The sequence below is a fragment of the Anas acuta genome, chromosome 1 (genome assembly GCF_963932015.1).
Source record: "Anas acuta chromosome 1, bAnaAcu1.1, whole genome shotgun sequence".
In the NCBI taxonomy this organism is placed as follows: domain Eukaryota; kingdom Metazoa; phylum Chordata; class Aves; order Anseriformes; family Anatidae; genus Anas; species Anas acuta.
The window spans coordinates 172,797,176-172,817,561 of NC_088979.1; the positions used below are offsets into that span (position 1 = coordinate 172,797,176).

The 20,386-nt window shown below is 37.1% G+C and overlaps 1 protein-coding gene across 4 annotated transcripts in view; it reads right to left on the bottom strand.

The window, feature by feature from the left end:
* Positions 1 to 20,386, bottom strand: part of ANO6 (anoctamin 6) — a 75,293-nt gene that overhangs the window by 50,181 nt on the left and 4,726 nt on the right. The window lies entirely within an intron of this gene.

The following is a 20,386-nucleotide window of genomic DNA, read 5'->3' on the forward strand; positions in this document are numbered from 1 at the left end:
ATTTTTAGATGCATAAAATAGAGCATCTGAAGTGTTTTAGCCAAGTCTGTCCTGCACTGAGGAAAAGGTCGTAGATGTAAATGATACCTAGTGTTGTCTGGAAAGGATAGCCTCCAATTAAACAACAACAACAACAACAAACAACAACAACAAAACTCCAGTACTTTAAAACATAAATAAATCAAAGTACTTGAAAATAATCAAATCTATAGTACACTTAAGAAGGATAATTAAATGCACATTAGTTACAATGTTAGAACTAACAACAGTTATATGCCTGAACTTTTTTTTGGCTTAAAAACTTCATTGATATGTAGCCAAATACATATAGAATATGCAATATTCAAGAGTTTAATATATATATTTTTTTTTCACTGATGATGCTCACTTATACTAGCTGAAGATATGTCAAAACACTTAGAAATAGAGCACAGCATGATTGTGTTTGTTCAGCTCTACAAGTCAACAGAACTCCCTCATGGTTTCTAAGTGGCTAAATTCTCTGGTTTAAGTACAGTTTCTTACAATTTGGTAGGGACTTCGTTCCAGATGTTGAACTGTCAGTTTCCAGATCTCTACTGTTGTGATAGTGTATACTACCGGGAGGACAAAAAAGGAGCTCCGTGATTTTTTCCATCAACATAGCTTCAGAAACATCTGAGTCACAACCTCAAGGGTGGCCCAGTTGAATAACCAAAGTCTGTGACCTCCCAAAAGCATTAGCATCTTTAGAAACATTTGCCAGCATTTAAAAAGAAAGCAGTAAAATGTAGACTAGAGCAGCACACAAACATCACATGCTGAGACCATAACGTGAAAACTAAGAAAACATGGGCACATCTCAGCTGTAAGATTGCTGTATTTGCACACCATTACATTTTAATGTGTTCAACTCAATCTAATGTGAGAAGGGAAAATACATACCCCCAATGTCATTGTAATGGGCATCACCCTACTTTCCTTTGTCATTCTTTATTCTCTATCTGGACACAAAGACAGAAATATACAAAGTGCTTCTGAAAACCCACAGAAGAGGGAATATTTCTGCTCACACATAATGGGTAGGGTGAAGGAGAAATATAAGCATGTTGCTTTGAAACCTAAGCAACTGTTCTGAAACTCTGCATGTCATTGCACAAGGCAAACAGATGTGGACAGCAGCATCTCCAGCCATGAAGACTTATGTCAGCCCCTGAACTGCAGTGACAAGAATTGTGCTTTGAAATGGCCTGTTCGTGAAGTCCCTGTGGTGTGCAAACACACCCTCCTCAGTGCTGTCTAGAAATTCCTTCAGCCAGAACTGAAAAGAAGGGGGGAATGTGGCATTCACAGCAGGAAGGATAAATCCAGATCTCCCAAATCTTGATGTATCTGGGACTGGCCAGGAATATCCTCTGGAGAAATTATATGTGAGTACAATTTGCTTCTGCCTCAGTGTCTATGGCCAGCATTTCTTCCCCATAATATGGTAAATATCAAGCTTACTTCATCATTTTATCAATATTTATAGTTTTAACACATTTTCACATGAAATACAGCCCAGTACAATCCCTAGTTCATTGGTATAATGGAAGGACTCAAGCAAAAGGGATTTGCTGTTCTCAGTTCTTCTAAGATATTAGCCCAGGACTTCTATCAAATTCAGTGCAGCACTCCTTTGCCCTTCAGAACTGCCTCCCAAGGGACTCTGTCAACCAGCCTCCTAAACAGCCCAAAGTCTGCCCTCTGAAAATCCAGGGTGGCAATTCTGCTAAACCCCCTCCTTACTTTTCCAAGAAACAAAAGCTTTATTAATTCATGATCACTATGCCCAAGACAGCCTCCAGTCTTCACATCACCCACAAGTCCTTCTCTACTTACAAGCAAAAACGTCAATGTGGAGCCAAAAATATAGAACCTTGACACTACCTGAATGTGTGCTTAGGTCAGATGTGTTCCGACAGTGGTTTGCTAGGACAGCTATGCCAATCTGGGCAGTTGTGGTTTTGGCTGGAAGAGGTGATTCCAGTCTCTCAAAGAAATAGAAATGGTACCTGCAAAAACTCAGCTTTTCCAGAAAAGGTTGCATCCACACAAAGTGCTTTTTCCTGCCTCCAAAATCACTTCATTTATTTCTCTCACCTCCTTTCCAGCATTATAATAAGATCAGTTTGAAGAAGAGAGGGCATGAAAGAAATCTACACCAAGAAAGTCTGGGGATGGACATTAGGCAATATTTTCTAACCGTGAAAACAGCAGGACAGACTGCCTAAAAAGGCAGATGGGGTCATCTGAGGTCTTCAACATCAGGGGTCATTTGAGGTCTTCAACATCAGTGATTCTTCAGCACAGATTAATTAAATGTGCTGGAAAATTCTGAGCCAAGTTGAACCTGGCATGCACCTTAGGTAGATGGCCTGCATTAGCATTTGTGCTCCTTTACAGACCTCATTGTGTTCCCATAGTTGTGGCCAAAAAGATATTTTATATTAAAAAGTATTTCTGCTGATATATTTCATCTTCAGAAGCATTATCACTCCTGTTAATATTTGGGTCAGAGCTCGTCAAGTGCAGATGTTTATAACATTCTACCACTTAGCCAGGAAATCAAAGGAAGTGTAAGGGAGTGAAGAAATCTACCAGATTTGTGCTGGCATTTTCTGATTTTAACTGACTAATACATCATTTTCTACCTTCAAGCAATCATAGGAACATATGCTTTTGTCAGAAAATTTTATCTAATTTCTTTCAATTGTAATAATAGATTTTGACTTCCTGCTCAGTGACAATAGTTGGTCTTTGTTCTTACAAAGGATGCTGATTGTTGTAAAAATTTGAAGTACTAGATCTGTGCATGCTAGTTTACAAGAACATCAGTAAGGACAAGGGGTAATGGTTTTAAAAGAAAGAGGGGTAGATTTAGATTAGACAGTATGAAGAAGTTATTTACTATAAGGGTGGTAAGACACTGAAAAAGATTGCCCAGAGAAGCTGTGGATGCCCCATCCCTGGAGGTGCTGGATGGGGCTTTGGGCAATCTGGTCTAGTGGAAGGTGTCCCTGCCTGTGGTAGGAGGGTGGAATCAGATAATCCTCAAGGTCCTTTCCTATCCAAACCATCCTGTGATTCTATGATCTCAGTAGTACCTGAAACGCACTAGAAGCTGGAAATATAGTCTGGAAAATTGAAACTAAGCCCAGATTTTTTACTCCATCTTCTGAAAGATAAAACAGGGAGTGCATCATACAGAGCAGTTGGGGCCACTATTAATTTTATGGAGTTTCTGTATTTTGCAGATTCTCAGGTGTAGAAAACAAAACAAAACAAAACAAAACAAAACAAAAAAACACAAACAAACAACAAACTACACAGCTCTAGGAATTGATTTCATTTAGGGCCTGCTTTATAACAATTCATGTGAAGATAAGGAACAAATTGAAGAGATAGCAGCCAAACACTGTGACCTCACATACAACAGACTGTCCGATAAGGCACAACCTTTTCCGAGCTGCCCACAGATTGATCTGCAATCCAGGATACTGAATGGCACTACCAACATTTCACACCTCACCTCAAATGTGCCCATACACAAGTTCTAACAAGTCTGTGTCAATCTCATGTTTCTCCTTTACAGCCTATGTCCATTCCACACTTTGGGACATGCTAAGAAAGATGAATCCTTCTGTTGAGTCTACCAGTGGTTTGATTTATGAGCTTTATGGGTTTTGCTTTCTCACAGGTTGGCCAACATTTCTGACTAGATTGACTAAAGGCCCTAAAATATCTTAAGAGGCAGAGTAAAATGTCTAGTCTTTGCCTTAGTTAATTGATTTGACTGTGAATTGTTCTGGAAGTTCAGTGATCTTCCACTGAATAATTCAATTTCAAAGGCTTTCACAAATATTACTACTAGCAATTTCTACCTATTGCTATGGCACAGGTGAGAGACAATCACACACTGATAGGCATGGAAGCTGCTTTCGTTTTTGAATAAATGTAAAAAAGAATTAAACCTTTCCCTGGAGTCTGAATAGAAAAATAATAAAAGAGCCACTCAAAACACAAGCAATGGGGATAAAAGTTTTTTGAGAGTGCAAACTAAGAGGCCTGAGAACAGGGAAAAAGCAATACACAGAAGGGAAAAGAAAGATGTTGTCCAAAAAGTATTAATGACAAGAAAACCGCAAAGGTATCAAATAGGCTAAAGTTTGAAAAGACAGCTGGGCTTGGCTCTATAAGCAAAGACATTGCCAAACATGCCTGAGGCTGCCAAACTTTTTGTGCCAAAGAAATTATTGGCTATCATTGATTTCTTCTCTAATGGAAATAATCAAAGGTGAAAAGGGGCAGCAGCAGTCTCTAAGCTTGAAAATCACCTACATAAGCCAATCTAACAGACAGAGAATTGTTCTGAGAAGCAAGAATGGTTTTATAACACCAAACTCATAGCTCTTGTTGCTTCACTTCCCTCAACAAACCTATGAGACATTGCAAAGGAGAAGATCTTAGCACTGGCACTGAATATGGTACCTCTTGAGTAACCATGGCTGCAAAGCCAGCAAGCGATGTCTAGAGTCCAGCCAGAGCTACACCATAGTTTCTTAAGAACTGGACAAATGCTGGTAGGGTCTCCTCACCTCAGCACTCTGCAGCAGTGTTTGCTGAAGACCACTTTTATGATACCATCACCATAAGTACCTGAGAGGCAAGCAAGCAAGAAACCCCACCACACAGGTCCTGCATCAGAAGCCACAGGATAGCATGAAGGAAAATCCTGGATATGAACTGAGTCCTACAGTGAATAAAAATTACTTGAATACCACTTTCTAATCAAGTCAATTTACTTTCACCTTATTTCTCAAAAAAAGAACAAACTCCTGCTCTCTTGCATAAAACTAATGTTTCAGAATCATCTTCTCAAAAGGATGGCTATTGACATATCCGTCATAAGACAGAGTACCACATGAGGAAATGGCAGCCACTGTCTGCATAAAAACTGTGAAAATAATAATGAGCAGAGAGCATCATTAGCAGGTAAATGAGACTAAAGAGCTGGAGTAGTCTCTGACTCCCAAAAGGGGACTGAAGTGAAGCCACTATCCCAAAAGTGACTTGATGTAGATGTCAGCTTTCTGAAGAAGAACATTCAGCCCTCTGTCTCTTGGTCCAAATGTAGTAAAATCATGGTATTAAGTAGAAGATTTTATCCTGGCTTTTAAGGAGAGAAGGGGTTAGAAAGGGTGCAGAAAAAATTATGCCATGCTGTTTTAAATGTTCTGGAAGATCAAAGAGGAGAACAGACACTAAAAAGGAGTTGCCTGTCTAAAGAAAGATTTTGCTTTTCTGATTCTTAACACTTACACAGAAAATGAAGACACTCTAAACTTGAATATGAGCTCCCAGGCTATGAGCAAAGAAAGGCTTGATTATGTGGTATTTAAACTAGACAAAAAACTGCCTTCCCTCCTGTTAATTTATATCAGATTTTATATCCTTCCCCATATAAATTAATCTAATAGCTATTATTAAAAAAGCCTCTCAGAACTGATCACAATTTGTTTTCAGGGCAAATCTTGGCATACATTATTTTTGAAGTTGAAGTAAAACTATTGCAAAAGTGTAATTTTTCTGGAAACTGAAACTGTTGGACTGATATGCTGTTTTTTGACAGCCAAAATCTCTTTTCCTAGTGCAGAGTACTTCTTTATTGTATTTTATTTTTATGTTCAGTTCAATCTATAGGAGTTCTTTCAGATCTAAGAAACTGTAGGTGTTGAAAAAGCAAGAATATGTATTTTCCTTTTAAAATGTCATGAATCAAAGAAAGAAAGAGATGAGATCCAGCATTTTAAAATAGAATTAATCAAGGCACACAACTTCTATGAACTACTCCTTGTTTAAAAATTGGTTTTAAACATAAACCGTTCTTTATGGTCTTAATTCTTATATATCAACCCACATAAAAATAGATTAATCACCTAGACAATTTAAAAAACCAAAACCTCCCAACCATCAAGTCCTTCTTAGTTAGGATAATATGTTAATCTAATTTCTTTAATCTCATAGAGTAAATAAATGAACACAAATAATAAGGAAAATAATTTCCTATGTTATTCTTCCAAAATTGAACCTGATCATTTCACCTTGTTATCAGGATCTTCTTCAATGATCAGAGCTCTGTCTGTGTTGAAGTGACTGTTGCAGACTATGTGTTCTCTGGGATAAAGGCTATCCACCACTCACATGTGAGGGCAGCCATTAGGGTCATAGGTTATGAATGGTTTCACTTCATTTCACCAAAAGACTATTGTCTTGCACTTAATTGCATCCATTCTTTTAAATTCAGTTCTTTCACTGGAATATTTTTTAGCTTTATTTCTTATTTGTGAACCTTATTTGAAGAATATATGCTACTAAAATTTCTTAATTTTTCTAAAAAGAAAAAAAGTATATATTTAAAGTAAAATTGAATTATTTTCATAACAAACTATACATTATAACCTGTTGTTTAGAGTTAATAAGAGATCTATACAGCTGCTGTTGGTGTAGAATTACTATGGTTGCTTATGGACTTACAGTACATGAGAAAACTGATGACAATTAGTAATGCCAAAATGACTTTTCAAGCTGTGAAAAAATTGTGTTATTTGTACAGCCACACAGAGCAGATATGCAGGTATTGTTAAACTGAAACCTAAGCTATGCCACATAATAGGAAAAACATTGATTTTAATTTCTGATGTACAAGTAGGTCTAATACAAAGCTATACAGATGCTGTTGTACTACAAAGAAAGTGAAATGGCTGTCTTGGAAGGTGATTCTTTCTTGTTTGAAAGCCTATTCTTTCCATTCAGTTATCTTTTCTTACAGCTGTGCAAACAAAGTGTTGGGGACATGTGGTATGATTTTCAAAAATAAATACCATTCCATGACTAACCCTAAACAGAAAGCATGTTCAATTGGTAATATAATAGAAAGAGCACTGCTAATCTAACACTCTGCTTCCTGAGGCAGCCAGCCCAGAGTCGAGGTAGCTCATCGAAAACCTATGTAATTAGCAGACACTTACAGAACAACAAATTAGACTTTGTGGAAATTCTTTTGTTGATAGCAGTGCCTAAACATTTAAGAGGAATTGAGTTAGAAGATTTACGGGCTCAGTAACCAAATTTTCAATCAGTTCTTATGTATCCAGAGCTCAAATGGTCAAAAAGATCACTTTCCACTGAAAGTGGGACTCTTGCCCAAAACCTGTGGCAGAAATCCCACATTTCCGTGAGACCTGGATTAGCCCCAGCCTCACTTTAGAAAACAAACACTGGGCTAATGTCTTTTTAGTTACAATTCTGTGAATCCAGAGTAATCCACTGAAATGCAAATGCTGGCTCCTGGTTCTCATTGCTGCAGAGCACAGCAGAGCCCAACAATCCATGTACATTCCTCTGTTGCAAGTACAACGAAAAACAGTTGACTGTAAATCAGTGCAAAAAATGTTGCTAATTAGACTATTCTATTTTTTTTTTTTTAATGAAGCTAAACAATTTCAGTTTATCCACCACCATCTGAAATGGCTGTTGATAAGAGTTATTTTGGCTTTCGTCTATCAATATGTACTATATAGATAAATAATTTTTCGTTTTAGAATGTTTTTAGAATTACAGCTAGCAATAATTTTAAATGAGATTTGGTATACTTTTTCTCCATGTACTGGTTGTAGACATGTCAAATAGCAAGCTAGCTTTGTCAGAATATAAAGTAATGGAATAAACTGCCAGAATGCTTCAGAGTGATAATCTTTCCATGCATTATTTTCAGGTTGGAATATGGGCTTGAATCCATCTCTTCCACTTACCACTTTCCACCTTTTAATAATCTGTTAAATGACTTAACTGTAATAAAACTATGCAACATGTCCTATTTTTTTTTCCAGTTAGGAGCTTTTTGTTTTAATTGTGTAGGGAGTTTGGTAGGAAACTGCAGTAATGTTGGCTGTTAAATGAGTCTATTTTATGCTGTACTCCAACTATGTCACATTGTCATATACTGAAACACCCATATGCACATACTTTATTTCCTTCATTTTTAACAATAGTGCAAATATTATTATTCCTGCTGCCCAAACTGCAAATTCTTCCAGTCTCTAGGGTTAAGAAAAATAACAACCTCAGTCCCATTAAGTACATAACACATAAAGGATCACCTGGGTCACTGAGTGAAGTGGCACCACCTTACAGAGAACTATAATTTTTAGTTGTATTTGAAAATTCTGAGAGAAATTCTACTGAATTCTACTGAGAATTATTCTACTTGGAATAATCTGTCGAAGTCTAAAAATGTGATCAAGAAGAATGGGATTTTTTTCTCTCTCTCTCTCTCTCTTTCCTCCCTCCCTCCCTCCCTCCCTCCCTCCCTCCCTCCCTCCCTCCCTCCCTCCCTCCCTCCCTCCCTCCCTTCCTTCCTTCCTTCCTTCCTTCCTTCCTTCCTTCCTTCCTTCCTTCCTTCCTTCCTTCCTTCCTTCCTTCCTTCTTTCCTTCTTTCTTAATAAGGTGGCAGAGAATGAGATCCACTAATTCTAAAAATGCAAAGGGCATATGGACAGATTTGCAGAAGGTGTTGGGCATGTAAACTTACAGATAAATTCCTGCTGAGGTATTTACTCAAGAGTGTCCAAGCACACTGACAGTTTTATGCCTAATTATATCAAACACATACAAGACACAGCATGTGGCCCTCAGTGACCAGAATCAATACATCAATTTCATTAACTAATCCTTCAATTTCATTAACTACAGTTATTATTTCCCTTGCTTAATTAATTTGAATGCAAAATGTTTTACAAATTCACTTTCTTCTTATGTACACGGCTTATCTAATATAAATAATAAACATGTTTAAATGTTGTTTTGCTCCATGGTTTATTAACTCTACTTACCAACAAAATGCATCTTAATACAAATTCTGAGTATACAGTAATTATCTATTAGATAAGAAATAAGTTATATAACAGCGAATTAAAAATCAACATGAGCATTGAGCTATATACCTGCTGAAATGAGCATGCATCTTTGGAATTAAATAAAGGACATAGGGACCTCAAACAGGATTTGGGAGTAACCAAAACAGTCAGGTCCAGAACAACGAACCACAGCTGCAGGCTAACAGGAGACTTCCTACGTGACTGTAACGCACTGCAGACATTTCCCCACTGGGTCACCAGGGACCGGGCTGGGTGTAGCCCCGGTTATGCCCTCTCAGTTCACAACATTGTTATTAAGCAGAATGCAACTGTTTTTACTGCCTGAGCTACTCAACCAATCTACAAAATAATAATAATAAAAAACAGCCAACCAAAAAAACTCCACCTTTCTCTTGGGATGCCTTTTAAATATAATTTGAAAACATGATTAAAAACTGTACATGGCTTACCTATTTATTACAACCTAAAAGTCTAAACCGCAGTAAATTAAGTCACTTGCTTTAATCATTCATTTTTGGCTGATACTGTGCTACATGGCAGGATCCAGTTTTCAGGGGTTTTCAAAAAGAATAATAATATTAAAAAAATAAATTTATATCTTAATGTGTCAAGTTAGAAGATCAATGGCTCCAAACTCAAACTCACAAACACTGCAATAGTGCTGGTTCAAGACTGTGATCGGTGATGCCTATATTAAAGAAGACACGGGAAGGAACTGGATCCTGGCCTTCCCAGTTCAGACACGTTTCTTACTATGTAAACAGTAAAAGGTGCACCATACCACTTGATCTATGACAGGAGATGGATTTTAAAATTTAAATTTTAAAGCACAGGAAATATTTTTTTGTTATAAAACCCAAGTTGCTATTCTTTCTTCTTCATGACCACGTCTCACTTTTTATGCCAGATGGGGCTGCAGTGAGGGTGAGTCCAGGTTTAGTCAAGGATGAAGAATTGTCTGTTTAGAGACTTGTTTTTGCAAAAGTTGGATGGGATATAGAGACTGTAGGAAGACCGAAAGGCAGAAGGATTATCAGACTGTCAGAGCTCACAGCCTTGGAGAAATGGCCTATGTCCCAGCTTCAGCATCTGGTATACATGACGCTGAGCAAGCTGCTTGAGCAATGTTTTGCCTCACTTTCCCCAGCAGAATTATTGAGCTAACTGGCCAGGGTGTTACAACCAGCAAGCTCAGCACTGTTGCAGCAGACCTGAGCATTTGTCACTAAGTCAGTTGCAGAAGTACGGAGCAAGAATACTTGGAATAGCAAGACTGGGAAATGCAATTTCATAAAAATCACCACAAAGCACTTGTGATTGGTTAGCATTTTGGCAACTTTGTATAAACCTTTGTCAGACAAAAACAGAAGGGTGATGCTACTAGGTTGTACAGAATTGCTTGAAAATGATTTATTTTCATATGGACCTGCATGGATGTGTCATAGGGAGGCTTGCTGGTGGCATGTGTGTCTTAGTCTAGTGCTCCATTGCAGATCTCATTCATGTGAATGCTTCACATTCCTCGCTTCTTATCGCTTAAGTACCCTGCATTCCTATCACCGATATGGATTGCTTAAACTCCAGCCCTCCCTAAATGGGAAGTTAGGCAAGCTGACACTCACATTTCTTTTGGATACAATGCTCAGATACACCAAAAGCATCCTAGAAACACAGAGGAATAGATGAATAAAAATATGTTTGCTGTGCAAGGCTTGGATAATCTGAGTTAAACAAGGCTTGGAGCCATGCTCTTAATGAGAAAGATAAAAAGAAATCTTCACTTACTACCAGTTTACTGAATGAGGCAGGGGACTTAAGAAGAATAAAAGAACAGCATGATTGTGTAATTAAAAAGTGTAACATGCATGCAAACAAATGGCAGGAAAATTGAAGTTGCCTCGGCAACGTTAATTCTGACATTGCCTAACTTGTAAGTGCTTGACTTTGCAACCTTAATGCTAACATTTTTTAGACATAATATATAATTAGCCACAGCCAATTAGGGATGCTATGGCTCCTGTTGGTAACCCATAATATTTACATTTAAATTTGGAGAAAGATTACTGCTGGCTATACTGCATTATTTAATTATACAGTCAGTTTAGAAATGAAATTATATCTGAAGCATTTGAGAGATTCCCTTGAGCAGAAGTGATGGAACAATTATTACTGCAATTTGGCATGAAGAAACTGCTGTAAGTCTAGAATTTCACCTAATCAGACAATTTGATTAGTGGTCCTTGTGTAGGAGCACCATGCACCGCTGATGAGTAATTTCAAAAGTGTACTGTAAGAAAAGTAATCATAATAACTATGGACACTTTTCCTTAGCAACTAGTGTATCAAATTTATTGAGTTTTAAAAATCAGTTCAGAATAATGTAATTAGCGTAAATTCAGTACCATGATGGAAAAACAAAGCAGTATATTTTACCTTATTGCAATCACTATCAATACGAAACTTTGGATTCTGCTGACAATTCAGTTCATGATGCTCAACAACTACAACTAGGCAAAGTCTGACAGCTACGTGACAGCTGTGACTTTGAAGACACAGAGGTTTCTAAATTAATTTCTGAGAAAAGAGGCGTTAACGGGAAGGATGCCTGATGGTGGCATTATCTTGAAAAGCTTGTAACATTATCAGCCCTTGTTGGGACTAGTGATCTGTGACCTGTCTTGTGAGCCTGATTTGTGATTTGTCCTGTCTATCCACCATAAGAAGAAAAATCACTGCTTGCCTGTGGTAATTCAGCTACAGATCTTAGCACTAGCTCCTGTTTTTATTTTTATTTTTATTTTTATTTTTATTTTTAATTGTGTGTGTGTGTGTGTGTGTGTGTATGTCTTTGACAGAGCCCATGCTCCCATTTCTCAACTTTATTTTACAATGGAGTCTTTGGTCAGCAGCTTGCCATCTGTTAATGTTCTTGCCTTTTGACTATAAGGCTGTCCACCAGTTTTGTACAAGATAAGTGTTTTTGAATGAATGTTTGTGAAGTCAAAGAATAACAAGAACTCAAAAGAACACTAGATTGTACTTATAGATCATCTTAAAGGTCTACTTAGGCCAGGAAAGAAGGCAAGTGAATTTAAATGTGCAAGCCTCCTTTTGATTTGCAGGTAGGATAAAAACATAGAAAATATATATTTTGGTAGCTTATCTCAGGAGGAAGCAAAAAGAAGTAAGAATTACACACTAAATATGCTGATGAAAGATGAGTGGCTTTGAATCTTGGATACTGTTCAGTTATAATAGAACCAAGCAGCAAGAATAAAAAGAAGTAAAAAGCCAAACAGAAATGCTTTTGTTTTCCTACTCTTTCATCTACACTGCAGTGTAATCCCACAAAATCTTAAGATAGGAAAGGAAAGGAAAGGAAAGGAAAGGAAAGGAAAGGAAAGGAAAGGAAAGGAAAGGAAAGGAAAGGAAAGGAAAGGAAAGGAAAGGAAAGGAAAGGAAAGGAAAGGAAAGGAAAGGAAAGGAAAGGAAAGGAAAGGAAAGGAAAGGAAAGGAAAGGAAAGGAAAGGAAAGGAAAGGAAAGGAAAGGAAAGGAAAGAGAAAAGAGAAGAGAAGAGAAGAGAAGAGAAGAGAAGAGAAGAGAAGAGAAGAGAAGAGAAGAGAAGAGAAGAGAAGAGAAGAGAAGAGAAGAGAAGAGAAGAGAAGAGAAGAGGAGAAGAAAAAAGAAAAGAAAAGAAAAGAAAAGAAAAGAAAAGAAAAGAAAAGAAAAGAAAAGAAAAGAAAAGAAAAGAAAAGAAAAGAAAAGAAAAGAAAAGAAAAGAAAAGAAAAGAAAAGAAGAGTGAAAAAGCATAAAAAGAGGTTTGTGGGGGAACACAGGGAGAACGCTTTGGAATGCATGGAAAGACAATCTACCTTGGTGCCTAAAGAGTCCTGCTAAACTGTTTTATTATGGTATGAACATATCAGGTGGCAGTAACCTAGGAAAAGCCATAGGGCTTGCTCTTTTTGTATAGCATTAAAGATTTTTATGAACTTACAACCAGTACTGAGTGATCCAGCCATACTTTTCTTAGCAAACTAATTTCTACTGAGACTTTAATCTAATTATTTAGAACCATGAAAGAGGATGGAAGAAAAAAAGCATTTTTCAGGTGAGGGAAATAAAGCAGCCTCTATGGTTACCTTTCATTTAAGCTTAGGTAAGACTGCTTACACACCTTATCATAACAACAGACCAAAAGTGAGCATGCTGGCCTGCTAAGAGGCTAGTCATAATCCCTTGATAGTGACCATGCTAAATTTTGTTTTATTTTTAAGAAGAGATCACAGTGACTTTACTGCATGGTCTACTTTTTGTGTGGAAAGGGAATAAACATGACCTTTTGAAATGTGTGAATCCAGCTCACAGGCTGTAAGGCAAGAAGGTAGCACCCAGTCTGATCCCTGTAACACAAACCAGAGCAGTTTGCCTCCCATCTTTTGAGTCAACTCCTACTTCTGGCTGAAGAAGAATAAACTTCTCCATTCCAAAGATTTTTAGTGAATTGCAAACTGGTAGAAAGATATCAAGAAGGAGTTCTCTAGAAAGTGACAGCAAATTAGGATTCAGTGAATTAACACAAAAAATGGTCTATTTACACTTTATCCTAAGAATGTAATCCCCCCCCCCCAAAAAAAAAAAAAAAAAAAAAGAGATCTAGAACATAAAATCACAAGATGACTCTCCTCTCTCTCTGTGCTGCAGGCTGGCACTTTGCCTGTGCAAGCTGGACACCAAGAGCACCTCATGTCACTTCTGACTTATGTCTGAGGGACATTTCTCTTTCGTGTTCATATGGAGTCAAGCTTGGCACTCCAAAGGCCAAGAGAATCACTGACACTATGATGCCAGAACAGAAAGGTGAGAAGAACAGTGAAGGAGACAAAAAGGAACTGAAGGTCTCCTCCTGAAAGGAAAGAGCATTTCTCTGGAGTTTACTTCTGCATGCAAGATGTTCTTTGGGAAAATCCTGATGAGTAGAAGGGTCACTGGGTTTGTTCTGTGAACTGTACCCGGTGACAGACATGGAAATGCCTTGATGGAAACCTTCACTTCTGTCTTAGAGTACAGGGTAAATGTCTATCCCCAAAACATTTAATTAAACTCTCCTCCATTCAGAAAAATGAACAAAAAGAAAGAACAGGATACACCAACCACAACTGTAATACAGAGTACTGTTGTTTAGACAGATATTTATACTTCCATCATGAATAGCTTTGGAAAAACTGGAAGAAAAAACAAAAACAACAAAAACCCACTGAAATAAAAACCAACACTCTGAATAGTAATATACAGTCTCTAGGGGTTGAGACTGCAGCATTTACACACTTAAATAACTTTATGGATGTTGACAGTTCCACTTAACTCAAAAGTGTTGTTCTCATGTTTGTGTAACAAACTTGTCATATGTCCCTACACAGGCTGGTGCACAGGGATGAACAGCAGCCTGCTGCTCCAGAAGCTTATGCTGTTGTGTGAGCAAACTGCACGGAAATCTGTAAAAAATCAGGATTCCTACCATGGGCTGAGTAAAGGAAATTTTGGCAATGTAACACCTACCAGTAGTGCTACACGACTTGGGTCCAAACGTCATCAAATATTACTGGTTATGTGTGTTTTCTTTACCCAAAACATTTCAGATGAGCAGTTAATGAAATCTAGTTTAACTCAGCTCTGTTAAACCAAAATACTGGATTATATGTCAGACATCTGTACATGTTTAAACAGGTATATTTAAAATATACATATTGTAAGAGGTACAAAGGATAAAAATAAGAAGTGGTGTAAGCTGTTGTAAGCAGGTAAGATTTCCCTGTCTAGACCACATGTGCCCAGACCTGGCCTAACAAACATATTTCTGAACACCAATTTTCTGAAGGACTGTGACTAGCGGTGGTAGTATAACTAACCCTCTGGTCAACAGTATGATAAGTTGTTTTTTCACCTGCTCCGGAGCTGAAGTACATTATTCCACAACTGCACCTGCATATCTGTCAGTCTCAGACTGCCTTCTACAGCCTGAACGTCTTTTCTTCATTTCTTAAAATAATGTAAAGTGGTGTTTTTTTAAAAATTTAATTAATTTTATTTTATTTTTAATTCCAGAGAAACCAAACCAATCCAGCTGTCCTTAGGCAGGAAGTACATAAAAATAAATAAGCTGCTTTTGCCATGCAACAGACTTACCAAGATCAACCCCAAGAATACTGTCAAATGACTGTCCAGCTACATGGAAAACTAGCGTACCTTGCCTTCAGTGTGTTTTACAGGAGGGTGGCCCATGCACAGGAGTTGTCCCAAGCTACAAACACATCTTTTTTAGCAGCAGAGAAGATCCCATGGTGTTTGTCACCAATGCCAAGCCCCCAGGCAGCTGTGGAACTTTCTCATTGGGAAGTGAAATGATTAACCAAATTGTAATTGCAAATGGTTGTTTGGTTAGACTTAAGTGTCTGTGGATCAATGAATTACCTAACATGGAATTTGAAGATTGAAGTGTATTTATAAAATCATATCCCTTGTTCTCAAATTTACATGTCTCAGAAGAGATGTATTTGAATTTCTGTAACGAGTTTCTCAGTGTTTGCTTTGAAGTATTTCTTGTACTCAGCTGTTATACACTGTATATCCAGGAGGGTCCCAAAAATATACTTTTATTTAATTTGATTATGAAAATATTATGTTTAAGGGCTGAACCTATGAGAATTTTTGAGCATTGTGTGTGCAGGTGTACAGGTTCATGTCTGTAAGTGCTCCCAGTGATGCACATGGAGCCTAGAAAGACACTGCCTACTTTGGTTTTCCTAATCAGAAAATATTTTGTAGATTTACCAGTTGAGGGACTCCTCATATATATATATATATATATATATATATATATATTTTTTTTTTTTTTCTAACCAACTGCATCATGCTTAATAACCAACTTCCACTTAAAAACCTTCTTCTGTGAAGGAGAGGTCTAAAGAAGAGTTTTGCTTTTGTTGCAAACATCAATAACCTTACAAAAATATCTGGAGCTCCATTTGGCTGAACAGTGTTGCCACTGAAGCTTTCTTTCTTGTCATTTTATTAGCAGTAATGAATATATTAAAAACAAAACAAAACAAACAAACAAACAAACAAAAACCACCAACAAACGAAATGTAAAATTAAGCATTGAGTCATTTATTCTTCAGGTCATATTGATTTCTTCATTTTTTATTTTATTTATTTATTTATTTATTTTTAAATATATCAGTTGTTTAAATCTTAACAAATATTATAGAAGTTTTTGCTGGGCTCTTTGTCTTAAGCACAGCCATCAGTTTATAGATTAAGCTGTCCTTTTGTGCAAATTCCTACTTGTCTTTTATAGGCAGTAGAATAATTAAATGAATTTAATTATTTTCCTTAGAATGGGTCAGTAGGTACTGAAATGATGAAAGATTTAATAAAGATATTTCCTTCATTAGGGACTACTTCAGCATTCCCTGCTAAGAACAGCGTTTACAAAAATAATGCTAATCCCACTGTAGTCAATGGGACAGCTCACAAGGGTAAAATGTGCATTGTTTGACCTGATCCTTGCTCATTAATGTCTATAAAAACTCCATTAGATAACATAAGAAAAATAACATATAGAGAGATCAAATAATTTTAGTAATATTACATGCAAACTAATAAAACACTCTGGCAACACTAGAACCCTCTGGATCATCATCTCAGTCTTGTTTTCTTAAATGTTATTATCTCTAACTGCAGTGCTAAACCTACAGCAGTGGATTTTTTTTTGTTGTTGTAAATAATTAATGGTATAAACATATGATTTTCTTTGCTGGATAAATTACCTACAGACACATGGTGATTTTTACTATATATTAAAAATATGTTTGAAAATGCCACAGATGAATTATTTCAATTCACTACCACTCAATGGTATATTACTTTAGCCCCATGCTGCAGTTTATTTTCTGATGAACTGACTTGGAAGAACCTTTATGCCATTGCTCATGAGTTCCTTACCAGATACATAGGTAATGTTGCATTGGTGGATTTTACTCTTAGGAATACCCAGTTCTTCTTCTTTCCCTTTTACTGTTTTTTTTTTTTTTTTTTTTTTTTTCTCTCTCTCTCTTTTTTTGTTTTGTTTTGTTTTGTTTTGTTTCCCTTCAGTCTATACCTCAGTCTCAGTGGATGGCCTTTATTTCCATCTCCTTACTCAGAACTACCTCCTCCCATTTCTTCAACACTCCTTATTTTAGTGCACTCTTCAGCCAAGACCCTTGTCTGTGTTCCAGGATTTTTTCCATTGATATAAATTCTGGTATTTGGTGTTTATCTGAGGCTCCCTCTATTGACAGCAACCCACTCCAGCTTCTCTAGTCAGGACATGGCTCTTTTACTCCTCCACTGTGCCAGACCACAGAAGTATGTCCTTTGACTCCTAGAACCAGTTCCTATTCCCCACCCAGAGAAGATTAATCTGCCTGCAGTTTCCCAAGTAGTAGCACCTGCAGTCATATGTCTCTGCTGTAGCAGTGGGACAAAACCCAAGATGTCCCTGAGACACTGAATGTCTTTTGCCTTTGCAAAAGATCCACCCAAGCTACAAGCCCACAGGACGGGAACACTCTGGACACTTCAGGTATGAGACCATAAACCTGCTGTAGCAGCTGGCCCCAAACAGCACTTGAATATAAAAGAAGTGGTGGCTGCTTTCTGCAGAAGTGCACTGGCACAGTGCTTCCTTCTGATGGCTTTACTATAAGCAGTCTCCTATGCAAATATTTAATGTCCCGTGATAAATCACATCTAAAAATGCTGAAGAACCTGACTAACTAGATTAATGGGGTCAGGGGAAATACATAAGAAAAAAAAAAAAAGGCAAATATTGGTGGCTGTTACTAAAAAACTTTGATTTTCAGCCATGTCTAACGAATATTGATGATTAGTGTTTTAGCTGGAAGTTATTTAATGTAAACACCAAAGTGAACGGTTCAGTCTTATTTAGTCTTTACACAATACTTTGAAACTAAGCTGCAGTTTCTACCACATGAGGCATAAAATCAATTAAAGAAGAATGTTTATGCTCCACCAGACTTGTAACTGCACTGCTTAAAGTTCAGTCAGTTTGTGTTTTAAAATATTTTTGTTAAATTTCCAGTCTGAATCTGGTATTAATTAAAGATGTTTAAATGTGGTCTCCTTCCAAAACCATTTGATTTTCTTGTTTCTTCCTGCTAACAGCGTCCATGCTGGTCTGAATCTTACCCTTTTACAAACATAACATACATATTTTATTAATATGGCTATTTTCATCGACAAAAATAACAAGGCTCTGCCTATTTTGCATGCAGTAATATTATGACCTTCATCTGATCAATTACTGCACAGGAAATGGGCCATCTGTATTGATAAGGTTTGGAACTGAAAGGCTTGTGACAAGGAAGCTGCTCTGACGTATGCAAGCTATCAATGGGAAAAAGGGATCATTCTCACATTTGACTGTAGCATGCAATTGAAGAATATGTGCCAGGCTGCCTGATGCTAACAAAAATGTAATTTTTTTTTTACCCTCATCCCCTTATGAAGCCTTCAGATAGATGTGGGATGCCTGGGTAAAGTGTTATTTAAGGGTGGAGAAGAAAAAGGATTATACATTCAGAGGTTTGCTTTCTTAGATTTATTATCAAACAAAATTCTTTGTTTGATAGCAATTACCATGACTGCCAGTTTTCATTTCTCACAGAAGATCATGGCAATAAGACACTAAAGGGCACTGTGTACTTGTCTCCAGGTTTGTATTGCCACCATGCTGCCAATAATACAGCCAGTGAATTAGAAGGTCAAAGAGCCATGAACACTTAAGGTGGCACTGTCAGGTGGTTTGGAGGGGAATACTTCTTATGGTAGCCAAGCCAATTTATGCTGGCTTGACTTGTTTATGGCTTTACAGCCTAAGGCTTCCATTTCAACTTTCAGATTCATCAAACCTGAATTCTAACACAAAATGTTAACAGTGTCCTTATGGGCTTGCATCTCAGCTAGTTCAGCAGATGAACACATGCTCTGTCCAGTGGGAAAACTGTTCTACCTACATTCACAGTGAGGCCTGGATTTGAATCAAAAGTCCAATAAAAAGTTACAAGTGATATTAGGCCCATGATTTTTGTTGTTGTTTGTTTGCTTTTAGATTAAAAATATAAATCAAATATTAGTTAAATAGCATATCTATTCCATAGGGAAATACTTCACACATTGTTATATAGGAGAATGCCACAGACAAGCACTAAAAGCAATAACGACAGCCCAGTAGAAGAATGCATGATTTTTTCTATTCATTAGGATACAGAGCTCAGCACTTGTGCATGATTCTGTCTCACATTAGTTTTCTGAGTATAAGAGCTATAAACAACCCAAAACCACAGCACCATTCGTCCATGCCTCTCCGCCTTGACATTCATGTCCTATTAATTGTATTATCTTGTTACACACCTGCAAGGGCTCTACAAGCTTCAAGCTTTCAAGCTTTTCTTTTTCAAAGTTCTTCTCAGGTTGGAAGATGGTAGGCATAGGATATTCAGTTGTATTACCTTGTACCTAACTTAAAAAAATAAGTAACCCTTTTCCCTGACCTTCCCTAGTTAATCACAAGTTTAATTTTTATTTTTTTTTTAAATTTAACTTCTTTAGTTGGGTACAAGACTATGCCATTTCAAACTAAAAATAAACAAACAGAAAAAAAATTCTTTTCAAGGGATGAACTGGAAGGCATTACAAAGACTATTTAATTTACTACATGTAATTTTTATCATACAAAATCATCTTTTTGTTTGTTTGTTTGTTTGTTTGTTTGTTTCCCTAGCATGACAGAGAGCTTTAATATCAGTTCCCCTTGGCATTCACCACACATTTAGTGGCAAAGAAGACCTTAATTCCACAGCATGCAACGCAGGTTTCCTAGGAAATGACAGGTACCAAGAAATACTAAGATGAGGGGATTTAAATGATAACAACTGCATTGAAATCTGGGGTGCAAAATTTGATATACTGCGTAAGTTGCAAATCATGTGATATTAGTACATTTTGTTGGAGAATTTTTGAGTACATTACTTCCAGTAACTGTAACACTATGGAATTGCTGGTCAAGAGTTCTGCACCATGTAACAAAAGCCCTACATATTAATTAAACAAGTTTTAATGAGTTTGTACTTTTAAAAGAACTCATGGGTGTAAATAAAGGTAAAACTTTGTTTTTGATCCGCTGGTGGCATCCATGCCCATGGCTGGGGGGTTGGAACTGCATGATCTTTAAGGTCTCTTCTAACTCAAACTGTTCTGTGATTCTATGAACACTTTAAGGAGTTGCCTGTGATATGGCAGATAACAAATCTGTTCTACAGACTGCAGACTTAATCTGTAAGCTGCACTCACATGTTCAGCTGA